At 48.6% G+C, this 9,847-nt stretch overlaps 1 protein-coding gene across 5 annotated transcripts in view; it reads right to left on the reverse strand.

Moving 5' to 3' along the window:
* Nucleotides 1–9,598, reverse strand: part of Ankrd46 (ankyrin repeat domain 46) — a 21,009-nt gene extending 11,411 nt beyond the window's left edge. The window contains exons 1-2 of one of the 5 annotated variants that reach the window (XM_006241530.5): nucleotides 9,142–9,511; nucleotides 8,663–8,773 (exon numbers count right to left, since the gene is read on the reverse strand). The gene's annotated coding sequence lies outside the window, so the exon portion shown is untranslated. The other 4 variants (XM_063263262.1, NM_001013948.2, XM_006241531.5 and 1 more) reach the window with 4 other exon arrangements.
* Nucleotides 9,599–9,847: the final 249 nt, after the last annotated feature.

The following is a 9,847-nucleotide window of genomic DNA, read 5'->3' on the forward strand; positions in this document are numbered from 1 at the left end:
TTGAAAAGGCAGGGGCTGGGGATTTAGCTCAGTAGTAGAGCGCTTGCCTAGCAAGCGCAAGGCCCTGGGTTCAGTCCCCAGCTCCGAAAAAAAGAAAAGAAAAAAAAATTAAAAAGGCATAGTTTCCATGTAGTAGTTATCTACACGTATGCGCGCACACACACACACACACGCACACACACACATAATTCCACCTTAATATTTTATTTTATAAAGTAGTTAGCAGTTCTTCTGCGAGAGCCTTCTCTTAACCCCCCTCTCCCCCTACCCCTCACTGGACTGGAGCAGAAAATGAGACCAACAAAAACCCAACATAAAATATTTTGGAAATATAAGTGCATTTACCAAGTATTCTCAAGAGCAGAGATTCGTTGGCTACACTCTGTAAGAAATAACACTAGAAACCTACCTACTGGGTGTTTTGACTCAGCCCTTCTGGTTAGCAGGCTGGGATTCTTCTGGTGAGGCCCAGGCTGGGGAAGAGTCAGCCCTTCTAGTCTGCTCTAAGGTGAGAAGTTTCTCCATGCTGGAGGGACTGCTCACCTTAACCCCACAGTTAAGACTCCCTACAGACAGCCCTCTCCCCCTGGTCAGGGAGGTGCAGGCCACAGCTCCCTGAGTGTCTCAGGCCATGAAGAAGTTCACAGCAGAACACACGGGGAAGGTGCAAGGTGAAATGTTCCCCCACGACACCCAGAGCTGTGTCTGAATTCCTAACGAGGTTCAGCAAAGAAACGGTACGGAACCCAGAAGGGTCGAGAACAAGAAACCTGACCTACAGCAAGGTGCAGTGAGAAAGAGCATGCTGTTCTATGACACAGAGCAGGCCACAGGCCTGTGCACACTCCCCAGAACACCTGAGGTGAAGCAGCAACCGGCCAGGCCACCAAGTGACTAACTTGTGAGTGAGGAGAGCGGAGGGGCGTGGCGTGGAGTTGTGACAAAGCGCAGGCGAGAAAGAGACCTCCATGTGTCATCTACAGGGAGGAGCCAGGCTCTGGAAGTTACCCTCAGCCTCTGGAACTCTGAACACATATTCTCCACAAAGTAAATGGAAGCTAACCTCTAATTTTGGATAAGTAAGTTTTCCAGAGCCACAAAATTTGAACTTAGGGCCTTGCATAAGCAAGGATCAATCACTGAGCCACATCCCTAGCTCTATAAAGAACTCTTAGAAAGAAACGAAAGAGGCGGAAGGGTAAACAAAGAGCCCAAGCGTATAGCTCAGCCAGACAGATCGCCTGGCTCCCTGGCCTGTATCTCCTCTCTGCCCTTCCTCATCTCTGCAGCAGTTGGTCTTCCTGCACAGCCTTGCTCTTCCAGCACTGCCGCCCACCCTCCGATTTCCCTCAGCAGCAGGGTGCCCTGTCTGACCATGCCTATGAAGGACTGCTGAAGCAGGGTGCTGGGCAGCAGCCTGGATCACACAAGGGAAGTCTCAATCAGTAAACACTCACTGAGCCTGGAATATGTCACGTTAGCTGGTTGCACTATCCCAGAGAAAGCAGGAGGGAGAGACGTGAAGTCTGACCAGTGTGAGGAGCAGCTCTCAGGACTGTAGAGCCGTTTTCTTGTTGCTGGAAGCTGTCAGAGTTTGGCCACTCCATCCGGATGTGTGTGGTGCTGCACCGCCTGGGAGTAAAGCCAGCTTGGATCCTTCCCAGCTGTATGACCTAGTCCTCGGTCTGCGGTTAGTACTGTCCCAGGCCTGCTGTGCAGACATGAGCTTGCAAGGCATATCCATCCCTTGGTAACAGAGCAGCTTCTAGCAATGGGGTGACATCTAGTAGGGAGGAAAACCTCCAGAAAAAAGAGCTGGCATAGTAAAAGCACAATGCCTAGAGTAGCAGCCAAGCCCGGGAAAGCACACTGGCTGTTCACGAGGGCTCTGTTTGTAAAGGGCAGTGAGCACGAGGCCTGTCCACAGGCAGACTTGTGGGCATTGCCAAGACATGTGCTGTGAGGCGTGAGGGGTGGTGCAGCGTCAGTAAGAACTGTGTGCAGCACTGATGGTCGCTCCCCCTCAGGCCTCAGCTGTGACCTAAAGCCAAATAACAAGCAAGGAGGTTTGGGTGGAAGCCTGAGAGCCAGACTCGATGGAAAGGTCTATCCAACATGCTTCTCGTTTACATACCAAATTCTGAATTCACAGCCTTGGATCGAAGTATAGAAGTTCTAGGATCAAATGCTTCATGGCCAGAATCTAACGGAAAGGCCCTGTGTCTTAGTATGGGCTGTGCTGATAACCTTACATGTCTTTCTCTATCCAGTATTAATAATCAAGTACATACAGTATGGATTTGTCTTTCATTTTGAAAGTCACTGGGAAAGCATCAAAGTGCTACTCCCCTGGTTCAAATGCACTGGTGGCATCATGCCTACGGAGGAGCAATTAGAAGCAGGTATTAAAGCTAGGACGCTGGAGCAAACTATAAGCAAAACTGGCATGTTGGGAGTAGGCGGCATGGGGGAGCCATCAGACCTCACTGCATACCCTACCTAACATCACAGAGAGAGGGAAGCAGTGTGGGGGAGAGGGAGTCCGACCTGGAGTCTGTGGTGCTGGTTGTTCTTATCCCTATAAAGGAGTCCAGGGACTTCCACATAGAATACAACTGCAATGAGCAGAAGGCAAGCGCTTCAGGAAACCGAACCGTGCCAGTGTGCACTCAGAACCCTAACTTAGATCCAGAGACCGCCCAGTGAGCAGTGACTGGTCCTAACCCAAGGGTACGCGTGCGTACCGTACCGCAGGTCTCAGGAAGGGAGCAGGCACACGTACTCACATTCCAAATGGACTCCCCTCACCTCAACAACAATAAAGCTCAGCCGTGTGGCCTGCTCCACAGGAAGCAGCCCTGTCATCACTGAGTACAAGAAAGTTCTTGTGGAACAACAATAACAAAGTCTTTGACAGTGTCCTCCAGTGTACGGGAAGTGACTGGATTCCTGCACTTGACCTAAGCCTTTCTCACTGTCTGAGATAACAAACGAACCCTTACCCAATTTCCCCTCTGCCAACAAGAAACTAACAACACTAAAACAGGGATGTCTACTGTATTCTAGCAATATTTAGAATTTTTTTTATTGATTTACTGACTAGAGTTTAGTCACAACTCAACTTTTAGAAAAGACAATAGATTTAAATAAGTCTAAATAAAATGTCCAATTTCCACAAAAGTACTACTTGGTAGTTTGGGTAGGCTAATATTTTGTTTTCTAGAATCTTTACTATGTACTTATGCATTTAAGAGCTCTAACTGTGGGGCTGGGGATTTAGCTCAGTGGTAGAGCGCTTACCTAGGAAGCGCAAGGCCCTGGGTTCGGTCTCCAGCTCCGAAAAAAAGAACCAAAAAAAAAAAAAAAGAGCTCTAACTGCAAAGGGGTCCTTTCCAGTTTATGATCTATACTACACTGCATGAACACTAAGGGCCTGAGAGGTGGACCTCTGCGTCCTGTCCTGCCCCTGGGTTACTCATGGACAACGGCTGAGTTCACAGCGGTTCTCATAGCCAACAGCGCCACCTTGTGAGGTATCCGGGCTGCAGCGTGGCTTAGTTTTGGAGGCCGCCTTGCCTTGTGTGTGAAAACAGAATCATGCACAGGGGCTAGCAGGCACTTAGCAGGCATCCTTCAGGCAAAGCCTCCGTCTGAACAACACGGGAGCAACTTCTTCTGTCACACAACCTTGGAGAGTGTCTAGTGGACGTCACTGGGCCGTCTGACTACCGTGAGGCTACACACATCATAGTACTTTTCACTATACCAAATGGCCTTCATATACCTTAAAACCCAACTCTTACACTTTCTACTGAGCCAACAGGCCATGTGGTGGCCTTGGTCCGTTGGCTGCACACACTTACACATAACTGCAGAGGGATGAGCAGACAACTTCCCCAACAGATGCTAACAGCATTAGCTAAATGGCCCTGAACTGGGAGAAGGACCTACCTACAGGTGTTGGCTGTTTTAAAGCTGAAGCCTCTAGGATTGAAAGGAAGTGTCTGAGGCTTTACAGGGAGCTGGGCTCTCTTCTCTCTTGACAATAAGATGTAGGGGGTCATCTTTTGATGCCTAGTGAAGGGAGGATGAATTCGGGGATCTGGATGTAAGAAGAAAATGTGGGTTTTTCACCTCCCTACATTTCCAAGCCCACACAATGTAGTAAGACTAGTAAAGGAAGAAGTTAGGTTTTAGCTGAATCTTGTACATGCTGCTGTCGCTTAGGAAACCATGGTGGGGTGGGAAGTAGAGAATGCCTGTACCTGAGGCAAAGCAGACCCAGCAATTCCCAGAGTCTCCCCAGCAGAATACTTTCAAGTGGAAGAGGGACGAGTCAGAGTGAGTCTCTGTCTGACTCAGAGGCAGCCCATACACAGCCTCTCCTAGCAAGGGAGACGATGGGCGGGTTCAGTCTCCCAGAGTGCTCTGCAGGATCTTTCAGAGACGGGGACAAGTTCCGGATCAGCTCCCAGGAATTATGGATAGATGGTGGGGGTAGTTCTGTGCGTGTGTGAAGAGAGGTCGGAGGTGCAGGATCCCTTGGAGCTGGAGTTACGGAAGGCTTTGAGCCACCTCACATAAGTGGGTCCTGAAGAGCAGACTTCTCTCTTAGCCACAGAGCCGTCTCTGCAGCCTCCACTCAGGAACTATCTTTACGGACTGCTCAGAAAGCTCAAAGGTCAGGGTGACAACACAGGAAAAGAGCACATCGACTGCAGAGTGCACCCTGCAACAACTACACTCAGGCCCACTGTCTTCCAGGGCGTGTCCTCTGCTGAATAATACCGCCTCCTGGACGAACCATCCAGTGAAGACTCAGACCCCAGGAGCTAAAGCTCCTAGCTGCTTTACATACACACTTCCATACTTACTCACTATCTCCTAAAGCCACATCTTGTCATTTACCCTCTGACTGATACTAAGGAGACCGGCAAGAATGGTAAATGTTCTGTATGGCCTGTCATTAGAGACACGACAAACGGTAATACTGAACAATTCTTTATTTAAACTCTGAATAACTGCTACTTTGAGCTTTTGTTCTGGCACTCAAGAAAAGGTCATTATGACACGAGAATTGTTCTTTAAGATGCTTTCAAAAGACGATGATCTCATGGACTCCAAATACTATAACAAGTTTCTTATTTTTGAGTTCATGGGACAAATTATATCCCAGAATGCACAAGTTTTGGATTCTGGAAAATGAATGAATCATAAATGTTTTGTATCTTAAGCCACAGAGGCATAAGAAGAGACCGAGACAATTTAAAGCTTGCTTCAGGTTCAAGACAGCTTGTAAACGTGTCCTTGGCCTTTGCCTGTCTGTCCAGCAACACTCACTCATCCAAACAAGCCCTCCTACACGGCTTCTCTTCTATCTGTACTGAGCTGAGCTGAGCTTTTAGTTACAGGTTATCAGGTGATGTAGGTGTGGACCACCACTTCAGAAACAGATACATCTGGGAGGCCCTCAGGCTGCACCACCATCTTAGCTGCCCTTCCTGGACTTCAAGTCCCACCCCCTGATCCTAATGCACCTCTGACCGTCCAGAGTCCCCATTCCCTCACCGTGTGGATATTTCTTTTATATCCTTCAGTCTCTGCTGTGGCCTTTAGGGGCCACACAGGGAGAAATCTTTGGGCACAACTGTTGCTAAGGCTCTTCAGCCAGCTTCAAGGCCAGCGTCTGACACGGTCCTCCCCACTGCTCTTACTCAGAACACACTCCGATCCCTGGTTACTCATTTCCTATTCCATTACCACAGGCTTCTGCTCCAATTCACTCCTTCTCCTTACTTCCCATATCACTCTTCTTGTAGCTCACTAAAGTGCTAATTTAGATGAGAGACTTTAAACAATTATCTATGAATCCCAGAAGAATGCTGAGAGCTGCAGAGTGCAGTTACTGCAGCCAGGTATATCACTTTACAATGTAAACAAACATGGTTTCAACTACGGCAGGCGAAGCAGCTCTTGCATGTAACACGTTGCTGTTTGTGTCTGTTTGCACTCCACTCCATTCAAGCAGGGCTGTGACGCCTCAAAGCCTTACCTGCCTCTGTTCTATGGCAAGCACCCGACCTTGTTCTTACGACCATCTTGTCACCTGCCACTCTCACGTCCATCGTGGGGCTCATCCAGTGAGCGGGTAACACAGCCAGTCCCTTTCTCCCTGCACTCCACTCTTACCCCTTTCCCTCAACTATTCCAGTTTCTCCTTATGTCCTTTAATGTTCTCTCTCAGTCACATCAACGTTCAGTTCCTTAGTCACGCAGTCTCAATGCCTTTAGCCATACCTACTATGGTCTGGATAGGAAGTGTCCCCCAAAGGCTCAGGTAATGGAGGCCTGGTTCCCCGTGCTGGGGCTAAATTTCAGTGTCCCCTGTTAAGTAATTTTATCATGTACAAGCATATAAGGGGAAATAGCACCTCATATAAAGGACCTGGTACTATCCAAGGTTCCAGACATTCTTGGAGGTCTTGGATTATATCCTCGGGAACAGTGAAGGGCTATGGTACTTCCTTCTCTCTGACCCATCTTTGGAATTACAGTCAGCCTGAACACGTTAAGTCAGGTCCTGCTGCTCTTCTGATCAAATCACTCTGTCCACCTCCTCCTTCCTATGTAGACCCTTACTAGCATCCACTAGGCTTCTGGCTTCATTCCTCCCTTCTGCCCTCTGCTCAAGCCTGTGGCTCCTTGTTAGTCTCCAACAGGCTGGTGTTCTCTAGGTTTCTGTGATTGCTGTATACTTTTCCCCTGACAGCTGGAGGGCGGCCCTGCATGGCCACACTGTCACTTCAGCACATTCTCTCGGACACGATTTCTTACTGCAAAACTGTAAGTCCCTTTCCCAGTATGTCCTACCACAGCCTCGCTTTAGATTTTTTCTTAGTAATCATTACCATTAACTGGATTTATTTCCACTTTTAAGCAAATAATTTTATTGTCGCCATCTTCCTGCAAGGGAAAGTTAGCTCCATTAGATCAGGACTTGGGTCACCCCTGGTTCTTAGAATTGCCCCACCATGAAAAACAGGATGTGGGGCTGCTGCATGAACCCTGACCATGCAATTCTTTTTTTTTTTTTTCTGGGGGGGTGGGGGTGGTTAGTACAAGACGGGATTTCTCTGTGTAACAGCCCTGGCTGTCCTGGAACTCTCTATGTAGACCAGGCTAGCCTCTAAGTCACAGAGATCTCTCTGCCCCTACCTCCTGAGTACTGGTGTTAAAGGCTTGTGCCCCCATGTCACAGGCAGCTCTTGACAACGCAACTCTTAAATTCTATGCTAAATCCTAATGTAGCTAAGCAAATTGGGACTCAGTGGTGGCTGGCTTGACACAAGGAAGCACCTGAGAAGGGAGTCTCGGCGAGGAAGTGCTCCTCCACTGGGTCAGCTGGAGTGGAAAGGCCCACAGTGGGCAGCACTGTTTCAGGAGCAAGGGCAAAATGGAGAAGATGGAGCGGAGCACAGGGCTGAGTCTCTGCCCTCTGCTCGGGTAAAGTGGCTTGCACGGCTACAGTGCGACTAGCTGCTTCATGTCCCTGCCGCCGTCCCTTCTCCACCATGCTAGACTGGAGTCCCCGCAATAGTAAAGGAACTTAGACTCTATAAGCCCCAGTCTCTGGGATTGGGGAACAACCATCCCCAGTCTCACAGTGAAACTCCTTCATCATGCAGTCAGCAACTCCATTTGCTGTACAGAATGTGCCCTGAGTCCTTCATAACCCACCATGTGGCAGTTCTATCCATGCTGCGTGTGCAACGCACACTCGATAGAGCTGCTGTGAAAATACAATTAACGAACACACAGCTAAGATGTGCGAACAAACACAGACACACTTCTACATCAAATCAACCTATTCTGAAACAGTGAGAACCCAGGACATTTAACCTTACTACCACCACAAAGCTTAATGAACAAACATACTTCTCTTTAAAGTAAACCGACAGTGGCACAGGCATAATGTCATAGCATAAGTCTAAGAGAAACCAGTTCAGGCTACAAATTTTATCAATAAGCAGAAATCTTTTTTTTTTTTCCACCATTATAAGAAACTTTGTATGGAAGAGAAACTTCCACACTATCTAACTTTATTTCTGTATATTTTCTTCAAGAGGTACAATTTATGAGTCCTATATATTTTGCACAATAATTGCCTAGGTATTTACTACTATGAATTTTTTTTTATTAACTTGAGTATTTCTTATATACATTTCGAGTGTTATTCCCTTTCCCGGTTTCCGGGCAAACATCCCCCTCCCCCCTCCCCTTCCTTATGGGTGTTCCCCTCCCAACCCTCCCCCCATTGCCGCCCTCCCCCCATAGACTAGTTCACTGGGGGTTCAGTCTTAGCAGGACCCAGGGCTTCCCCTTCCACTGGTGCTCTTACTAGGATATTCATTGCTACCTATGGGGTCAGAGTCCAGGGTCAGTCCATGTATAGTCTTTAGGTAGTGGCTTAGTCCCTGAAAGCTCTGATTGAATAAGCAGAAATCTTAAGAAACACTACCTTTGGGGTTGGGGATTTAGCTCAGCGGTAGAGCGCTTGCCTAACGAGCGCAAGGCTCTGGGTTTGGTCCCCAGCTCCAAAAAAAAAAAAAAAAAAAAAAAAAAGAAAAGAAAAAAAAATAAAGAAAGAAAAAAGAAACACTACCTTTGGAAGGTAAAGGGTGCTGGCGTGAAGTCTTGTGTGTCTCTGATTCCACTTACTCTGCCAACTGTCTGGCCTTGGACAGGTTAATTTAGACTCTGTGCCTCAGTTTATCTGCAAATCAGAGATGGTACTTGTGAGGGCTGTTGCAAAGACTTTAAAAGGGCACATTAGTGGGCACAATATCCGACATGAAGACAGCCAGTTGCTACTGCAACATAAAAACCACCATACCACTGAGAGCGCCCTTGGGAAGCGCCTAAGTACCATGCCACATTCTGAAGAGTGAGCAGTGTCCCTTACTCTTCAATAGTACACACTTACTACATTCCTCAGCCAATTCGAGATTCTGTGGAATGCTGTTAAGAATAAATGTTTTCTTCTCCGGAGAGAAACCAACTGCTTTTTAATGACGCGTGTCAAAGTATGAAAGTTGATGATCGCCTGAGGCCTAAGCACAAAATGTGCAAACCTTGTCTCACCGAGAATGCCCTGGGCAGTGTGACAGTCTGGGCAGATCACACGGACCTCCACAGTGCCCACGCTCGCCAGGGCTGCGGACTCCTCGTGACCAGCTAAGGACATGACAATTCCTAACTATGCTCTGCATCCCGGCCTGGGAAGGACGTCGCCATAGGGCTGGGGCGTGGGCTGCCAGGAGACTCCGAAATATCCGTGGGCATCCTCCGTGCAATCTCCCAGGCCTGACCTAGGCCCTCCCGCCATCATCGCCCGCGGCTAAGCCGCTCGGACCCGCACCGGGCTCCACGGCCCTTAGGGCAGGTGTCACTCGCTCCAGTCCAGCTGCTGCCCACAGCCCCGGCCCAGGTACCTGATCCTGAAGGAGCAATGAAGGCAGCAGCTCCTCCTCTCCAGTGACTGAGGGCGGGGCGCTGGCGGCCACAGAGGTGGAGCTCACGCGGGGCAGAGCGGCCTTGCACCTCGTGACGGCGCGCCCCCTGCAGGCGGGAGGCTCACATGGCGGCGGCTCGCCCTCTTACCAGCATCGTGCACTTTCACCTCTTTTTCTAAATACATGTCCCATTGACTCCACTAAGTAGAAATTTAAAAGGCAGAAACAAATATGTTAAGTGCCACGCGCATTAATTTGTTTCCGGCTACAGGGAAGATCTGAATCCACTTGTTAGCAAATCATGGCTTACAAGTCTACTTTAATATTCGATCCTA

The sequence above is a fragment of the Rattus norvegicus genome, chromosome 7, assembly GCF_036323735.1.
Source record: "Rattus norvegicus strain BN/NHsdMcwi chromosome 7, GRCr8, whole genome shotgun sequence".
Taxonomy (NCBI): Eukaryota; Metazoa; Chordata; class Mammalia; order Rodentia; family Muridae; genus Rattus; species Rattus norvegicus.